At 33.9% G+C, this 19,654-nt stretch overlaps 1 long non-coding RNA gene across 1 annotated transcript; it reads right to left on the bottom strand.

The window, feature by feature from the left end:
- Positions 1–380: 380 nt before the first annotated feature.
- LOC140852971 (uncharacterized) lies at positions 381–19,418 on the bottom strand. The gene is made up of 2 exons (XR_012136037.1): positions 19,197–19,418; positions 381–679 (listed from the first exon to the last, which is right to left on the bottom strand). It is a non-coding gene; the product is annotated as an uncharacterized lncRNA (long non-coding RNA).
- Positions 19,419–19,654: the final 236 nt, after the last annotated feature.

The raw sequence follows: 19,654 nt of genomic DNA, 5'->3' as shown, positions 1-19,654 counted from the left end.
ACCATTCCCAGCAAAATTGTTGAGACTTACGGTGGTATTTCCCGGCCCAATTAAGAATGTGTAGATGAATATAAATAATGGTCTTGAGCTTAAGGGTGTTTTGTACTTTTTTTAATAAATCAAGTGCTCTTCTGATATGCTTCTTTGAAGTTTCTGGATCACCAAAGTTAAACATATTGATTTTATTAAGATTTATTATATTTTATAATGTTATATATACTGGGTTTACATATGCTACATGTTAATGGGGGCTACAACCTATAGTAACTGTGTCCATATATACAAGTATGTATGATATCTATATATGAACTTAGATATATATATGTACAGAAATATATGTGAATGCATATAAACATATGTATAAGGAGTCCTGCGAGAGATTTAGCCAGAACAAAATACATAATGGACCATTTAAAGTTGGGATCCACAATGCTGGCATAATTTTTACATATAAAATATTTTTTTGGATAACTATAATCATGGAGACTTGTCCTAATTCATAATGTCCAACTATTCATGTTAGGGGCTACCTATGGTGTTATTGCAAGCTTTTTCAATTCCTTTCTCACAACTTCCATCTGGTTAGCTTTAGTACTCCTCTCTTCTTTCCAGGACCTTTACCACAAATTTGAGCATCTTTTCTTGGTAGAGCCTCCTCAAGTTTTCATTCTGCATGCCCCTAACAGAAATCAATCGATTTAAATTTTTAAGATGTATTATAACTTATAAGACAACAATTTGATCCATTTTTGGTATAGAAGTATTTGAACCCACTAATGGTGGTTGATAAATATTTAAACTTAGAAGCTTGTATGCCACAATCCTTATAGCATTTTCAATATGCATCCAGTGTCAATATCTTTATATTTACTATTGCAACACACTCATATGCTGCTGGTTAGAAGCATTTAGATGCTCATTGTGGATCTTATATTACATCTGTTGGGCTTTTACTCTAGGATCAGAGACTGCACTTTATTTTCTAATCAAGACTTTAGGTATTTTGTTTGGATCCTTAACTTCTTTTTATCTTATATACATTCTGTAAAGGTCTACTGTTCTCTTACTAAGTTGGAAACTTGTTATGCTCTGCTTACATTATAATATGTATACTCTATCATTGGTCCACATATTTAAGATAGATTTTACATGCTAAAGTTCGTATTTGGTTAGAAAAAATAAAACATAAAAAGGGTGTATATATTATACAACATACACAACTTAAATCTAATTTCTAGTTACTCATTATGAATTTTAATAATAATAATATGAAATAATTAAATTATATTTTATTGATTATAAAAATATATAAAAATTATAAAAAATATTTAAGAAATTATAAAAAAATACTAGACATGGAAAAGGGTAGATAGATAGACCATATGCAACTTAAATCTAATTTCTAGTTATTTTTGATGAATTTAGTGATTATACAAAATAATAAAAATAGATTTTGATTATTAATAAGATAAATATTAAAAAATAAAAAATTAATAAAAATAATGCCTATAAATAATATAAATATCTAAGTAATTTTTTTAAAAATTATAATAAATTTTATTTAACCAAAAATAGCAAAAAATTATTTAAAAAATTATAATAAATTTGAAAAAAAAATGAATATGGCTATAAAAATATGTAAAAATTATAAAAAATATTTAAGAAATTATAAAAAAATACTAGACATGGAAAAGGGTAGATAGATATACCATTTGCAACTTAAATCCAATTTCTAGTTATTTTTGATGAATTTAGTGATTATACAAAATAATAAAAATAGATTTTGATTATTAATTAGATAAATATTGAAAAAATAAAAATTAATGAAAATAATGCCTATAAATAATATAAATATCTAAGTATTTCTTTTAAATTATAATAAATTTTAAAATTTTATTTAACCAAAGTTAACAAAAAATTATTAAAAAATTATAATAAATTTTGAAAAAAAATGAATATAGCATAGTCAACTTCAATCCAATTTTTAGATACTCATAATTTTTTTAAACTAGATAAAGCCTAACAACAAGCAATAGAAGGATTTGAATATTGGATGGTATTTTGGAAAAATAAAAAGGGATCGACATCAATAGAAATGTTATTACTATGGACTAGAAAATAAAAAAATTATAGTCATCTGATTAAAGCAATACTTGGTGAGTGGCTTCAAAGATATCAAGAAGTATCCAGAGGTACCTACAGAGATTTGAATGATAATGAGAGAGCATCTACATAAAGAAAATAAGACAAAGATAGCATCCAAAGCTGGAAGGGAAGTATTTGATTGTCGAATATCTCAATCATATGTTTATGAACTTGGATGATGATTGTAATTATTTTGATCCAGATGATTTAGAGGCAGCTCATCTACAAGAGGCAATTAAGGCCTCCCGACAAGACCAATGGCAATATAAGAAGGTATTATGACATAAAGCACAGTCTGGATGCTCTCAATTTGAGAAGGGTGGTGGTTTTGGTGCAGAAAAAAGATCACGTTCATATTTACATTTGCTTGATTAGAAAGTAATAAGTCCATAAGGATGGAGTTATCTTCAATCAAATCATTGTTCGATGCATTTGGAAAGAAGTCGAAGAAGAACTTAAGAGGTCTCAGCATCCATGATCTAGATTCTATAGCATATCCAGATCAAAAGTTAAAACAATTGCTAATTAATGACTATATAAATAAGGATAAGAAAAAATAAATAAGAAAGATAATTGCTAATTGGTTTTACTTATTTCAACATGGGTAGCAGCACATACCTACTTTCGATCGATGATTAGTATAGTGTAGAAAGTCAGTTCAGATATTGATCCTCCTACACCCTATGAGATACATATACATGGACCATATTTGCAACAACGAAGCACAGATATCAAATCTTGAATTTAAAATTATAAAAGAGAGTGAAATACTTATGGAGTGACATTGATGTGTGATGGTTGGTCAGGGCTTACTAGGAGGAGTTTTCTAAATTTCTTGCCTATTGTGATAGGGTGACCATTTTTTATACTTTAGTTGATGCTTTAGACAAAATATATGACTTTAATTATATTTTGAGTATAATGAGGGATATAATAGATGAGATTGATAAAGAATATATCATCTAAGTCATAGATAATAGGACAAACTATATGAAAGCAGAAAAAGATCTGATACTGAAAAAGCAATATTTATATTGGATCCCTTGTGCAGTATATTGTATAGACCTGATGATGAAGAATATCAAATAGCTACCTAAGATAAAATCTGCAGTAGGTAGTGGATAAGTAATATCAAAATATATCTACAATCATATCTGAATACTTGTTCTTACGAGAAAACATGTACAAGTGGAGTTGCTCAGGCTAGAGTTCACAAGACTTGCTAATAATTCCATAGCATTGAAGAGCCTTCTTCACAAAAAAAAAGAGCCTTCTTGATAATAAGTCTGGTTTGAGCGCTATGATGACTTTTGATGAATGGAGAATTTTTAAATATGTAAGGATCAATGATGGACAACGTGTTGAGGGTATTATATTGAGTAATGATTTTTAGAATAGGTACTCTGAGGTGATTAAGATAGTAAAGCTCTTGTATATGTACTACAGATAGTAGATACTAAGAAGTTCTTTCAGATGGGCTATATATATCTCAAGATATTTATCTGCAAAGAAGAGATTATAGCTACAGTAGGAGGAAAGAAAGTAGCACCATATTTATGTATCATTGAGAACGGATGGGATACTCAAATGGGGAAAGAATTATACTTGATAGATAAAATTTATTTGAATCTCAACTCTCACTTATCCTTTATCAAATAAGCTATGAATATCTTTAATCTTAATCAATATTATTCTTATTTTTCACACAGCTTACTATTTAAATCCTAGATATCAATATGACCATAATATTGCCTTGGATGAGGAGCTTCTAATGGCCTTGAGGAATGTGGTATATAGGCTAGATAGTGATCTGGATTTGGTTGTAGAAGCTATAAATGAGATAATAAAAGAGTAGATATTTATCATAGTAGGATTATTGGAGAGTAGATGCCTATCGTAGTAGGATTATTGGTATATTTTTTTGAATTATATTCATTTATTAAAATTAAATGATCTTTAATAAGAAGTCTATATTGATTGGATAGGAAAAAATTTTTCAAGAGAGGAAAGGGAGCTTTAGAGAACAAGAAGCACATCAATCTATATCTAAAATATCATTATATATAAATATGGGACTACTTTTTATTATTTTTACATCTATATATAGTTGATGACTTAAATATTTATATACATACATATTATTTAAATGAAAGGGAGTGGTGGGTCTAGTGGGCACATCCACATTAAATCTAAGAAAGATTGCCATTTAAATTCTATCACAGACTGTCTCATCAAGTGGATGCGAGCACAATTAGAGTATATTTGTTCTGATCCATATAAAAATCAAAAATCATCTAACCTCACAAAGATTAAGAGATCTAATTTTAATCCATTATAATATGAGGTTGAAGCTCAAGTATGTCAATGAGGAAAATAAATTTGGATAAGATGATCCATTCAAAAAGGACTTTATCCATGATGAGAAGGATCCTATGTTGAGCTGAATTGTAGATTTGAAAGCAATAAACCAATTGATATTGGATGAGCCAGGATATCCCCCCCGACCATGCAAAATAATAATAGATGATGTAGGAGTATAAGATATAGACCAATGGATGGCCTCTCATTTATCACTAGTTCAGAGTGGAATACAAAATACTGATGGAGATGATGGTGGATTAGGTAGTAGGCAATCTGAGAATTTTGATCAACAATTTGATCATAGAAGTTTTAGTTCAAAATATCAAACAAAGATCTTCAAAGATAGTTAGGGCATTGGGACTAGTACTAAAGGTAGGATAAGTCAACAAGTAAAGGTTAGTCAGAGCTCGAAAGAGAGTTAGAAAGTTATAGTTGAGAAAAAATATGGAAAGTCCCTATCAAAAGGGAAGGCATCATTAATGCACTAGAGATAATTGATAATATGTAGGTTCGAGATGATGATAGTGAGACATCCGATCCTTAGATTCCAGATTGCCTAGATCATCTTGTGATAATAGTGATGATGATAGTGATGGCAAGAGTAATGATAAATTTGATGATCATGATGATCAGTCTAGAGGGAGTGGTGAAGCATATGAGATCAGGTCTTTTATTGAAGAAGCATATTTTATCATGTTATACAGGATCGGGACCATAGAGCCAGATGTATATCTAGATATCAAGATGAGGAGTTGCTAGCCTATAGAACGAGGAGAAGAAGAATTGTTGCAGGACATGGCACATAGGCTATAGATATTTTAAATCATTTTCACAAAAAGTTGAGAATAACTGAAAAACATCAACATCGGGCATATCCAAAGTTTATGGTATAGATGGAGCAAGATGCTTTGAGAAATAGATTGGAGTTTAAGCAAGTTATGTCAGCATCACCATCAACTAGAACAAAATCTATTGGAGCATCAAATAGCCAAAGTGCATATCATGGCCCTTTTCTTTCTACAAATGATTTAAATGTGTACTCCTAATAGTTATATCCTGAGGAGTATTCTTATATGCAGTATCTATCTTTTTATGAATATATTTCTGGGCCACAATATGATATTACCTCTAATTATCCTAACCAAGAATGGACAATCTCTTACCTAATATACTATCAAAAAGGTTATCCTGGACAATATCAAATACAAGATGAGCAACAAGGATGGGCTCAATATTAAAATTGTCATCATATTCAAAATTCCGATTATGAGTAGGACCTATATGTTTATGAGCATCATAGGCATTCCACCTAAAATTAATACTAAAATTGATATGTTTATCTTAAACTGATGAATCTACTTTGTGTAATTGAATTATTAGCATATTTATTTTTTTATATACAAGTGACTAAGTTGAAGTTGTATGGATTATAGCTTTTTCATCAAATTTTGATATTTTTATTTTATCAAATACTTATGGATGCATCAATATGAGAGATCTTTACTTCATAATCAAGAAAAGATTTTCAATAATTTGGAAGATCATAATACATCATAGCATTAATATTAAATAGAGCTAATCTATCATAAATATGTTACTTTTAAAGTTTAAATATATTTAAATAATAAATAGATCAATAAAAATTTTAAGATAAATTCAAATAAATAATATTTATATATATATAAGGATGTTTCGAGCTTGTATCGAGATATCTGATCGGGATGGCCATTGGAACAGAGCAAGATGTGGGGTGTCCCATTGCAGGCAAAAGCTAGGACGCCCACATCCCGTAGGATTTAAAATCTTGATTGTATATATGCCCAACTTAGTAACTATACGTAGATCTCTTGTATAGTTTTGTATAATAGTGCATTTCTATGCATATCTTCATATGTAGTGAGCATAGGACTCACTGTCAATCTCAGCAACTATGTATATCTATGTACAATAGGTTTCTAACTATATAAATTGTTATAGTGTACATAAAACTCTCCCTACCCCTCTTGATGACTATGCACATCCATATATATTTATTGCCTCTCTCTACAACTATGTTTATTTGTGCATGCGGCCTTGTATAACCATGTATAGTGGTGCATATCCATGCATAGTGCACATGAGGCTCTTATCATCCCGCTAAATAATTGTATATATGCCTTATGTAGTAATTACTGTCTATAATGCTCCTATATAACTATGTATAATAGTGCTTTTGTATACATATCTATGTCAATAGTGTGCACAGGGCTCTTGCTACCAATCTAAACAACTGTGCTATCTATGCATAAGAGCCTTATATTACTATGTATAATTCTATGCATCTAAGTCCACACAAGATACTCACTATCCCTCTCAATAATCATGTCTTACAGTGGTTTTGTATAATTTTATATAACTGCACATATCTATGTATAATGCATAAAGGGATCTCACTACCCCTTTCAACAACTATGTATATCTATTCACAATTGCTCTGTATATCTATGTATAACTATACATATCGATGAATATCCAATGTATACTGTATATAATGGTCTCAATTAAAGACCCCTCTGTACCTATTACTCTGCATATATATACATATTTATGTATAGTGTGCATAGGTTACCATGTTTCATATAATGTTGGTTTTGTTTGTCTAATCTTTAATTTTTAGGATAGTTCGCATATGAAAGTTTGTTCTACCGGAATGTTACATTACCCACAAATTCCATGTTGTGTTAATGGAAAAGTCGGTTCAATGAAACCTCATTGAAGAGAGAAATAGGAAAAATCTTGCCTAATATTTCATCAAATGCTCATCCAATTTTCTTGCCCAACCTAGCTGCATCCAACATGTAATCAGACGTTCAAGTTAGAATTTACCTAACTTGAAGACAAATTTCATCAATTTAAATTTGAATGCAATATTGGAGAAATATGATCAAATGCCTAATAAAATTTGTGATACTATGCTAAACCAAGCTTGAGGCCTGGTTTTAAGCAAAATTTGAAAAAGATAGATTTCTGTCGAAGCGTGCTGGCCAAATACTGATCCAATTTTGGAAGATTTGTTGGAGTCGACCTAATGAAGCCAAATTTGAGGGAGAGTATGGACTATACTTTTTGTTTCCACTCAAAACCCGACCTAACAGGTGGATAGGTAAGCTGCTTTGCTTAATGGAGGTGAGGAAGCTTGGCTTGGCACTAGAGTAGATTTACAACCATAGATAATACTCAGAGATTCATTGGACATATCCAGCAGAGACCCTCTGATACTTAAGTCAGATAGAGTTTCGAGAGAAAATGGATGATATAATAGAAAAAGATAGTATGTATAGGAGCTTGTTCATTGTACCTAAGAATCCATTGTGCCTGCTATTTATAAAGGTGAGTATAAAAATCTTTATGATTGAGATTATGGGATTATTGGATAAGCAGTTGACCTCTTGCCTTATCTAGTGATTGGAATGGTAAAGATATGGCTTTACAGACATAATTTGAGCACTTATTTAATCTAATAATTAGTTATGATATACTTTTTTGGATGGATTAAGATCATAATGTCGGGCTATAATTGGTTGCTAATTATTCATAGATTTGATCAACCGTTGATTTTACTGGATGTGTGTCATTATTTGGTTTGACAAGATGAGCTATTAAGTGAGAATTTTGAGATGGTGAATCCGAACAATGTCACTTCTATTTGACTAAGCCGACATATGAACTAGTTCAATTTTTAAATAGTTATTTGATCTGACTCAATAAAATAATAGGTATTTAGGAGGGATGAAGGGTTCGATCCATGCTTTTATTAGAGTAAGCTAGCACACGAAGCCGATTAAAGTTTTATTAGAGTAGGTCTGATGAAATTAGATTTATGAGGGTTGCTAGCTAGCTTTTAATTGAGCGAGCTGGTATATGAACTAATTCAAATTTGAAATGATTTATTGGAGTCATTTTAGTGAAAATTTGGTTGGAGCAAGAGGCTAGAAAATTCACACAATATTTCCATTAAACAGGCATCATTTTTTCTTGCCCAACCTAGTTAGAACCAATTAACAATCATAGGTTCATATTAGAATTTTACCTAATTTAATAGATAGAAAACGTCATCCAATTTAAATTAGAATCAAATATTTGAGCTATGAGGCCAAAGGATCTATTTAAAATTTGAAGTATTCCCTTTGTTTTAATTTTGGACTTGAAATGTGTCGTCAGGCCTTTAGTTCAGCTTGGTTCATGTTGTTATGGTTTGACTTTCATACTCAATTTTGAATTAAGATAAGTTCATCATGTGATTGGGTCTAATTTTCAAAGATTAGTTTGTTCAAGCTTGATTTGATATTCAATATATATATATATATATATATATATATATATATATATATATATATATATAGTATTAACTAAATTGGTACTTATAAAGTTATAGTCCCCCAAGCTGTGTCCAGAACTAGTTCACTCAAAACCTAAATTTTGGGTTAGGCAGGCATGGACCCTTCCAATTTCTCATTGGACTAAATCCTTAGACTTCCTAATATCCTAAATGCTCTTTTTTCCCCTCAATATTAAATTGAAAGATGTGATGAAGTTCTTCATCTTGTTGTCTTCTCCAACATTTGTGGTGCCTCAATAATGTGTCCACTCTCCTAGGCTCCATTCCTTTGATGGTGAACAAAAATCATATGAACAGGCACTAGATAAAAAGTACGGGATGGATTTTATAGTTTGCCATATTTGTCATAACATTAATATTGAGAAAAATACCTCAAGATTCAGTCCATAATAAGTCTAGAATGAGATTCAGGATAACGAACAGAATCCAACCATCTTAAAAATAGCCCAAACGGTGTTCAGATGGAGGGGATATGTGTGAAAGAAGGCATCGAGAGCAGTTGGTATAGCCCACGGGCCATCGGAGGGGCCCACAAGCCGATGTAGGCCGCCAGGGAGTGGGCTAGGCCCAGCCACATGTGCGGCACTTGTGGGCTGCAGCATTGGGTTGGCCCAGACATGTGGGCATGGGCCGCACGGGCGCCCAGGCCCGCTTAGGATCACGATCCACCATGGACTATGCGCCCTATCATAGCTCATAGGAGTGCGTGTGGACCAATCACGATCCGACGGATGAAAGAAGCACCATCAGGATCGAATGGCTGGGACTCATCTTGAGTTTTATCAGGACTATGGGGGCTGTATTTTGGCATGATCGGACAGCTGTGAGCCAATCCGATGAAGATCCGATGGCTCAGATTGATTTCGAGATTGATCAAAAAGAAGGGGATGCCTGATTACGTGTTCAGACAGACACGATTTGAGCCGATCACAACCGAACGGTCCAGAAGGATTCTAGGGTTTGATTTGAGTTCGATATCTGAGTGAAATATTATTTTGATGATTCTGGAGCCTACATAGCTCTGATTGATGAGCTGTTTGTTGCGTTGGATAGTTGGTGATGTTCTGATCATATAGAAAGGCTTTAAGAGAGATTTTAAAAAATTTTTATGGGAGTTTTGGGACTTCTTGTTAAGAGATTTTTGTACAAGGATTGAGTGGTGAGTTCCTCTTATATTTGTTTGATTTTTTTTCTATCATAGTGAAGTTTGCACGCCCCATGGAGGTAGGCTTGAGGCCAATCCATGTTACCTCAATTTATTTATGATATTTTTCTCTCTTTCCTCTTCCCCTAACAAGTGGTATTAGAGCACAACAATTGGTATTAGAGCTTGGTGGTGTCAAGATAGTGTTATTCAACAATTGGTAGCAGAGTCTGGTTATCATGGACATGTGGTACCAAATGATCCAGGCAGAGGTGGTGTTGATCGAGATTAAAGATGGAGAAGACAAGCACAATCAAGGTGGAGATCAACCAGTTTGATGGAAAGAGCAATTTCTCCTTATGACAAGGGTGAAGGACGTGCTCATCCAACATAGGTTGATCGATGCTCTCTTGTATAAAAAGAAGCCAGCAACTATGGAGGAGAAGACTTGGGAGCAGCTACAAATACAAATGGTGAGTATCATCTATTTGTACCTAACGGATGAGGTGGTGATCGATGTGCTTAGCGAGACTTCTCCGATGGTGTTATGGTCGAAGCTTGAGGAGTTGTATATAGCGAAATCCCTCACCAATACTCTCTTCCTCTAGAGACAGTTCTACCAACTACAGATGGACAAGAGACAGAGCATGCAAGAGCATCTTAGTCACTTCTAGAAGATTCTCACCAATCTTCTCAATATAGTTGAGAAGGTTGAGAAGAAGATCACGATGTTGGTCTTGCTAGTATCACTTCCTTCTTCGTATGAGTTCTTGATGATTGTTCTTCTAGTAAAAAAGAGTACCATCAGATCATCGTGGTAATTTTTCAGAACCAGATTCTCAGACGGAAGAACTAGGCTTCAAGCTCAGATAGCGGTAGCTTACCTTTGACGATTTCTGGAGGAGCAGATAGCAGTAGATGAAATGATAGAAGATCATGAGGAGGACGATCTAGATCCAAGATGAGAGACTCCAGCAAGATCAGGTGTTACCGGTGTGATGAGTTGGGATATTGTGTTAGAGATTGTCCTCAATTTAGAGATCGGATGAGAGCTACCATAGCGACGGCCAGTAACGAGTCAGAGGATGATGTCCTAGTGATATTTGACAAGGTATCTACTTCTCAGCAGTAGATTTTAAATTGTAGATAGGAGCTATTTGACTCTCTAGAGAGCAGTGAGGGTACTGTTCATCTGTCCGATGGATCGAACTGTACGATCAGAGGTATTGAGACGGTCAGCTAAGGGATACATGATGGTGCAGTGAGGAGATTGGATAAGGTCCCATACATATCTGATTTCAGGTAGAATCTTATCTCATTGAGCAGACTGGATTCAAAGGGCTATAGATGGATAGCTGGTGATGAAATCTTGAAGGTTATGCATGGTGATAGAGTTATTCTGGAGAGAGAAAAGAGGATGAGAGGATATTACTATCTGACAGAGAGTCCAATGCGAAGTAGAGCTTCAAGAGTCAGGGGGAGTCCAGTGTGAAATGGAGCTCCAGATGGAGATGGATCGGACATGAGATGCGAGACTCAGGAGGATGAGAGGCGATGTCATAGAGTGAAGTTTCTATTACCACAAGAGACTTCTTCGAGCAAATCTTTGATCAGAGTGGATACAGCCTATGATGGAGGTGGGATTGAGCGGTTTAGCTCAACTTTCACGTTTGTCCATCCATGAGATAGCAGGCATGCCCCAAGGTATGGGGGCGAGATGGATCACAGGTTCTTAGAGATAGATGGAGATCGAATATCGAATCGAGATGGAGATTGTTGAAAAAAATATCTTGAGATTTGGTCCACAATAAGCCTAGAACGAGGTTCAAGATGATAAATAGAATCTAACGAGTCCAAGAACAGTCTAAACAGAGTCTAGACAGAAGAGACACACATGAGAGAAGGCACTGAAAGTGGTAGGTATGGCCCATGGGCCATCGGAGGGGCCTACGAGCTGGTGCAGGCCGCCAGGGAGTGGGCTAGGTCCAGCCAGACATGGGGCACTTATGGGCCACAGTGCTGGGCTGGCCCAGATGTGCGGGCACCCAGGCCCGCCTGGGATTGCGGTCCACTAGGGACAACACACCCTATTATGGCTCACAGGAGCGTGCTGGATCGATCATGATCTGATGGCCAAAAGAAGCATCGATCGGGATCGGATGGCTGGGACTCATTCTGAGTTTGTCAGGACTGTGGTGGCTGTGTTTTGGCAAGATCGAACGGCTGTGAGCCGATCTGATGAAGATTCAATGGTCTAGATTGATTTCAAGATTGATCAGAAAGCAGGAGATGCCTGATTGCTTGATCGGATGGTTACGATTCGAGCCGATTACGATCGGATAGTCCAGAAGGATTCTAGGATTTGATTTGAGCCTGATATCTAAGTAAAATACTATTTTAGTGATTTTGAAGTCTATATAGCTCCGATTGATGAGCCGTTTATTACGTTGGATAGTTGGTGATATTTTAATCATGTAAAAAAACTTTAAAAGAGATTTTAGAGAGCTTTTATGATGATTTTGAGTTTCTTATTAAGAGATCTTTGTACAAATATTGAGTGGTGAGTTTCTTATGTATTTGTTTGATTTTTTTTCTCTCATAGTGAAGCTTGCACATCCCATAGAGATAGGCTTGAGGCCAATCCATATTATCTTATTTTATTTATGATATTTTTCTTTCTCTTTCATCTTTTCTCTTTCCCTAACAAGTGGTATCAAAGCACAACAACCAATTTTTAAAAAATAATTTAAAAGTTAAAGACTTATTCTATTAATGGAGTTATCAGTTCTCTAATTTAAAAAAAATTATGGTACTCTTTTTCTTTCTCATTTTTAGCACATACTGTTTACTGATAAATATTACATGATCATATGATATATACTAAATAAATTAATCATCAAGTAAGTTAATACATACCTTCAAATAAATCGATATATAATTTTTAAAATATAAAATTTATCAATATACAATATACAATCAAGTGATACATACTTAATAAATTCAACATCTAGAAATTCAATATACACCTCCAAGCAAATTGATATATAGTTTTCAGAATATTATCTTCTTCAGTGCACACTACATGTCTTGATGATATATACTCATCGATTTTCTAAAATATACTACAAGCTTCTTTGATATATATTCAATAATGATCCAATACATATTTTATAGATAAAAAGTATATTCTAAAAATTATGTATCGATTAATCTAAAGGTGTGTATTAGATCATTTTTATGTGCATATCAAAGCAACTTATAGTATGTATTAGAAAGTTGATGAGTGTGCATCACCATGGCATGTAGTGTCTATTGGTAAACATAATATTCTAAAACTATATATATATCAATTTACTTAGAGGTATGTATTAGATTATTACCTAATTAATTTGCTAAGTGTGTATCACTTGGTCATGTATTGTATATTGATAAACTTTATGCTCTGAAAACTATGTATTGATATATCTAAAGATATATATTAGATTACTACTAGATGTATATTAAAAAAGCTTGTAGTATATATATATCAGGAAGCCAATAAGTATGTATGACCATACCATAATGTATATACTAGTTAATATAATATTTCAAACACCATATATCAATTTTCTTAGAGATGTGTATTAAATTATTAGATAACTAATTTACTAAGTATGTATCATGTGATTATGTATTGTGTATTGGTGAACTCTATATTCTAAAAACTATGTATCAATTTATCTAGATCTATATATTGACTTGCTTGATGATTAATTTATTTGGTATGTATCACTTGATCATGTAATATGTATCAATAAAAATTATGAAAATGAGAAAGAAAGAGGATATCATATTTTTTTATTTTTCATTTCGAGACTAATGACTATGTTAGTAGGAGGAATCTTTGATTTTTAGATTTCTTCTCTACGATTGGTATTAGGAGAACATGACAAACCATAAAGCCCGCTCCATATGATTTTTGTTCCTTAATGCTAACACATCACCAACATCACTCTCGTTGTCCAAGATACCTTTATTTCTAGAGTTTCAATATTTAATAATTCAAGTACCATAGATGCAAAAGTTATATCACTAATTTGTTCATGAAAACAAAATTTATCTATTTTGCTAGTTCTTCAACATCTTTATGGTACAATAATAATGTTATTTACAGCCAAGTCATTCAAAGCTAAGCTAAATCTAGTGAAAGTCATCCCTCAAAAATGATTAAAACCTATTTAGTTTTGCATCTTTTGGCACCAAATAATTTTTTTGTGCTAACCAAATTTAAACCTTTTTGTATACAATCCATAAATCAAAGATAGATTGTGACATTGGCTTTTATTCAGAGTTTTAGTTATAAGCTTTTGTTGAATTTTAGCCATTCTAAAATTTATAGCATTGTGAATAAATCGTGTACTTGCTTTTCAGGTCGAGACTATTCATGCAATTATTGTCACTGTTGAACATGGAATCCAACCCCTTCTTTGCTTTCATCTGTACATAGTTTTTTTAAAATATTTTTCTCCATTTACCTACCACATTTTAGCTTAATTTTCCTCAAAAAGTTTACCCTAAGTATGTGTTAAGAATTTTTGCAGTAACTTAGTATTCTATCTAAGGATTTTTTTACATATAATTTATTTCCATATGTCAGTTTTTCCTAGTTTTGTAGCTGCCACAAAGCTACATTAAATGTTTGTATTCCTCTCTCTTAGAGTATTTCAACTATCTTTTCTTTAAGTAAAAAATCTATTGTATTTTCCTATGACTTCAGTTGCTCTTTTACAGACTCATGAGTTGTCTAGATTGCTGATCATCTTGCTTTGGGAGGTATCCAAGTGGACTGATTCGAGGCAAAAGGACATGAGTATGCCCAAATTTGATGTTGATTTGATGATAGCTTTTGCAAGGATATAGATGGGGATTGTGTGCGTGCTAGTGACATTGGTGGCACTAAGGGAAGCTAGGATCATTTTTGTGCCTTTGGTAGTGCTCCCTGATCATATTTTGTACTAGCAAATTTTTGTAGCTAAGAAACATGTTTTTGTTTGTGCAATGAGCTTGATCCTCTTGTCTAAATTATGATAGGAGCTGCAGGTGGGTTATGTCATCCTATAACCCAACCCAATCCTAGCTGGATTAAACCTGGTTCTATTTATATTTGTAGATCTATGGTTGAGTTAAGTTCAAATTAAAATTGGATTTGATCTAAATTTTGGGTCAGGTTTAGGTCATGTATACTTCAACTTGGCTCAACTTGTATATTATCTATGTCTAATTTGGGTTTAAAAGAAATACGCCCAACCCAGGTCTGAATCTGACTCTAGCTCAGCTTAAATAAGTCAAATCATATAAACCTCCTCCTGCATTTTAACTATCTTTGCCAATGCATTGAATGAACTCTCATTTAAATTAATTCTTTTTTTTCATACTAACAATCACATCTCCTCTCATTATTATTCCATTAATTATATTTAAACTTTCATATTTTGTTAATTATTTTGGTAACCTTTATTTACAATTATCTCAAGTTTGTTAATATATATGTATTTTAAAAATCATAATTTGTAAACTTAGGAATGATCAAGTACTTGGATGAAATTAAAAATTTTTGAATGAAAATTCAAGTTTAAATGGGTTTTTTTTAGCTTTATTTAAATTTCTAGTGATTGTATATTTTATTATTAATTATTATATTTTAGTTATAAAAAATAGCTAGATATTTGAATCAAATTGCAAACCATAATTGACTCAAACCTTAACTTGAATACTAATTTTTTGGATAGAATTTGACTCATACTTGACCATGATGCAACTTGAATGGTCCGCTAGATCTAATATTTTGGGTAGAGTCCGCTAGACCTAAAAGGTATTCATGATCTTTGAAAAAGGGGATGGGGGATGTGCCAAGAAGGATTCTGATTTTGATAATATGGTTTCTGATTAATTTTTAAGTCTAGCTCGAAGTTAAATTTAAAATTGCATTGTAATAATGGATTCTAAAAAAGGGACTTGGTGACTACCTATGCATCCATGTAACTGGTTGTGCATTTGAAGGTGTAAAATAAGATAGTCCCTCATTGATTAATTAAAACTTGAGTTGCCTTAAATAACAAAGATTTTCAATCACTATCTTTTTTTTGATAATATTGACAAAAGATAGGTGCAAAACAACAAAACAGGAAATATAAGAATATAGAAGATGGTAGTAGGGAAAGAAATAACTAGAAATAAGAAAAACCTGGAGTATCCATCTTTAACAGAATATTAAACTCCGATGGAAGACTTAAAGCATCTTGAAAATCCAAATCAGTACTCTTTCTTGACAATTAGTTTGCTGTAGCATTCGCTTCATGGAAGACATGTTGAGTCCTAAACACCTCAAAATTAGATATTAACTGATGAATGCCACGAAATAAGGGGTTAGATGAATGATAAGAATAGGAGGCATTAATCCAGTGAATGATTGTGCTGGAATCTCCTTCCAAGATCACCTTGCTATAATATAGCCATGGTGAACCCTTCCCAAGTAGCTCTTAACTATGCTAATAGAATCGAAGCCATTAGGAAGATCCTGAAATTGGCTGAGAGAGTCTTGCTAAGATGATCTCGAATGATAAATCTAGCCCCATTTGAATTGTCTTTGAAAGAACTATTAAAATTAATTTTCAGCATCTATTAGGGAGGGGCTACCAAATGCACTCGCACAAGTTAGGAAGGAAAGGAGCTACTTGTGCTGTAGGTGCCCCAGAGCCATGTGTTGCTATTCTGGCTATTTATCATGGTCTCCAAGAATTCAACAACTAGCTTAATAGACTAGCTAGCAGTTTGTTCAAGAATTGGAGTGACCTGATTAAAGATCTTCTGTTTCCTTGCCCACTATACTATCCATCTAGTATAAGCCACAATTGATCGATGAAAAGGGGATCAGTAAGTAGATGTAAAATTCAGTGGTTCTGCAATATGATCCATCAACAATCTCAAGTTGTTTCAGCAATGCAACAACTCGGTAATACATAATTTAGATCCTTTACCACTGCACAAACATCACTAGTCCATTGAGTGGATAAGACCTTTCTTCAAAAGTAAAGACTTGTATAGAAGTTGACTCCAATAGACTTGACACAAAAAATCTTTTATCCTTGGAGCTATATTGAACCTCCAAATAGAGGAGAACAACCTTGCAGCAAAATCTTCAACATCAATTGTTGGCATAATCTCTCTATAACTATCTCTGCTCTTACATTATTGGACCCTATTTTACATGACACAATGGTGCCCTCTACAATATAATTTGGAATGGGAAAAGCAACTATTTTATTCACCAGATTCTGGGTAAAGTATTTTTGAAGTAAGGGGATGTCCAAGGTATGATGTAAAGTAATAAAAGAGGACAAGTTTCTTTTATCCAAAAGAGAGGGCAATACCATTTGTGCATTTATGCTATAGAGTTCTTTAAATTCTATTTGTGCTAGCATAAACAATGTCCAAGATCCATGGCTTCATACTCGGCAAAAAAATAAGACCATAAGTTGCCTGCTTATTAACACTAACAAAATGAAGATAGTGAAGCCACTTCTTCGAAATAATGATAATCATTGTGGGAGCCCCTCAATAAAGATAGCAAATAATTCTAGTTGCTCCCAACTACCCTTTGAGCTCTAGAAGAGTGTCAAATGCTAAAAAATTATTTCAAAAATACAATACATTCGGATCATGATCTTAAATCAACATCTGAAAATTTTTCATGAATAGAGGCTTAGCAGCCCCCCTACAATTTCATGAGAGTGTTAGCATGAGTTAGAAATCTCAAATGATTTTAGAGTTTACCTTTTCTTGATTATCAACTAGGTCATCCTACTCAAGATTACCACCCATTGGTCAGCCTCTAGGAAGGAAGCCACACCAAAAGACATAGTTGAGGAGGAATCTACATCTAAGATAGAAGCCGATCCTTCTCTTTCACTAGTCTCTATCTCTACCTTCGTTAACAATTGCTGGAGCTACTAAAAAATAGATTGATGCTCCTTCATCAAATTGGTGAAGTATTTGGGCTCCGATTAACAAGACAAACAAGTATAATCGGGTCCCTTGTCTTGATCCATCCTCTTAGCCAATTCACCAAGTCCAACCTCCTTAGCCTAGCTTGGATTGAGCTTGACCATGTTTACATCTAAGCACCCACTTGACGTAATGGCCACTAGTGCTCAAGTCGCATTAGAGCTAGGTCTTAGTCAGTTTGATGAAGCCAACCTAGGGGAATTAGGTTCCACATCATCCTTGACAACTAAGACTTTGGGCTCCAACTGGGTCAGTTACATGGACCTATTTGAGTTATCTATCTGATTTGGTTATATTTTCTTCTTATCCTTCTTCCTTCTTATCCATGTATAAAACCTTGGAGACATCCATTGGCTTAGCAACATTGCCATCACCCTCCCCAAGATCCTCACAAAAATCATGATCCACCTCTAGGCTAGCCATCGCTACTCCATTCAAAAGTGGAGCCACCTAGCCTCCCCAGATTGGCTTTTCACTTGTCAATAAGAAATAATCAATTTTGTATAGAGTTAGCAGTATGCAATTATCCAATGTTGGTTCTCTTGTTTGGTGAAGCAAGCCTCATTTTCTTCCTCCACCCATTATGCTCCAATGGCACCCTGGTCGTAATCATCCACGGGCTCTGAAGGTGTTCCCTTTTTTTCTAATTTGCTTAGTCTCCTCACTTAGTACATGCCTATATTGGTCCTTTGAGTGCCCTATACGACCAAAAAGGAAGAAAATAAGAGAAAACTTTTCATACTAGAACTATTGTCAGGTCCTTCAACCCTTAGCAACAATGTCCATCCCCAGCCTTGGGTGAGCGGAAAGATCAAGCGGGATACACGCCTTAGCATACCCACTCCTAATCACCTCCTCTATCCAATTGTCAATAAACATAGGAGTACCTGCAGCCACAGTAATTCATAGCAACATATTCCTCTCCCAATGCTCCAACAGTAGGTTAGAGAACCTCATTATTGTTGTCTAGTTAATAGAACCAATACTAGAAAGAAAATTTGGATGCCACCTTTCTAGGGTGAGCACTTGCTCGGTGATGACCTATGGTCCATTGGCTAAGAACCAATTCTTATCATCACCAGTTACAACATGAAATAGAAGGTAGTCACTGGACAAGGGGATTACCTTGAAGACATTGTGAATCTTCCATCATGGCTTAAGCTCCTTGAACACAAACTCTAGAGAGAAACCAGCACTCAAAAATCTGGCAATGAGGGAAATGTACCACCTTACACAAGCTCCATCATATTCATTATCGGTAAATACCACCAATTTAGAAAATTTGGCTTGGAGTCGAAGCGAATTCATCATCTATGACCTTCTGGGTCTTGCATTGATACTTCCTTTTGCCCTATATCACCTAAGCCTACGTCTTTCCTTAAGGATGATGATACAACCCTCCATCCTTCATAGCATCATCACTAAATTTTGAACACGTAGCCCCATCCTTATTCACAAGAGGACCTTTCTTGCCACCACTAGAAGCATAGACAAAGAGTCCCCCTCACTAGAATGCTTGCTGTAGAGATCCTTGGTCCTGATCATTCAAGAGAAGACTTTTTTCAATCTAAAGTTTAAATCAA

Source organism: Elaeis guineensis, chromosome 12 (assembly GCF_000442705.2).
Source record: "Elaeis guineensis isolate ETL-2024a chromosome 12, EG11, whole genome shotgun sequence".
Lineage (NCBI taxonomy): Eukaryota > Viridiplantae > Streptophyta > Magnoliopsida > Arecales > Arecaceae > Elaeis > Elaeis guineensis.
This window is presented reverse-complemented; position numbering and strand designations above follow the sequence as displayed.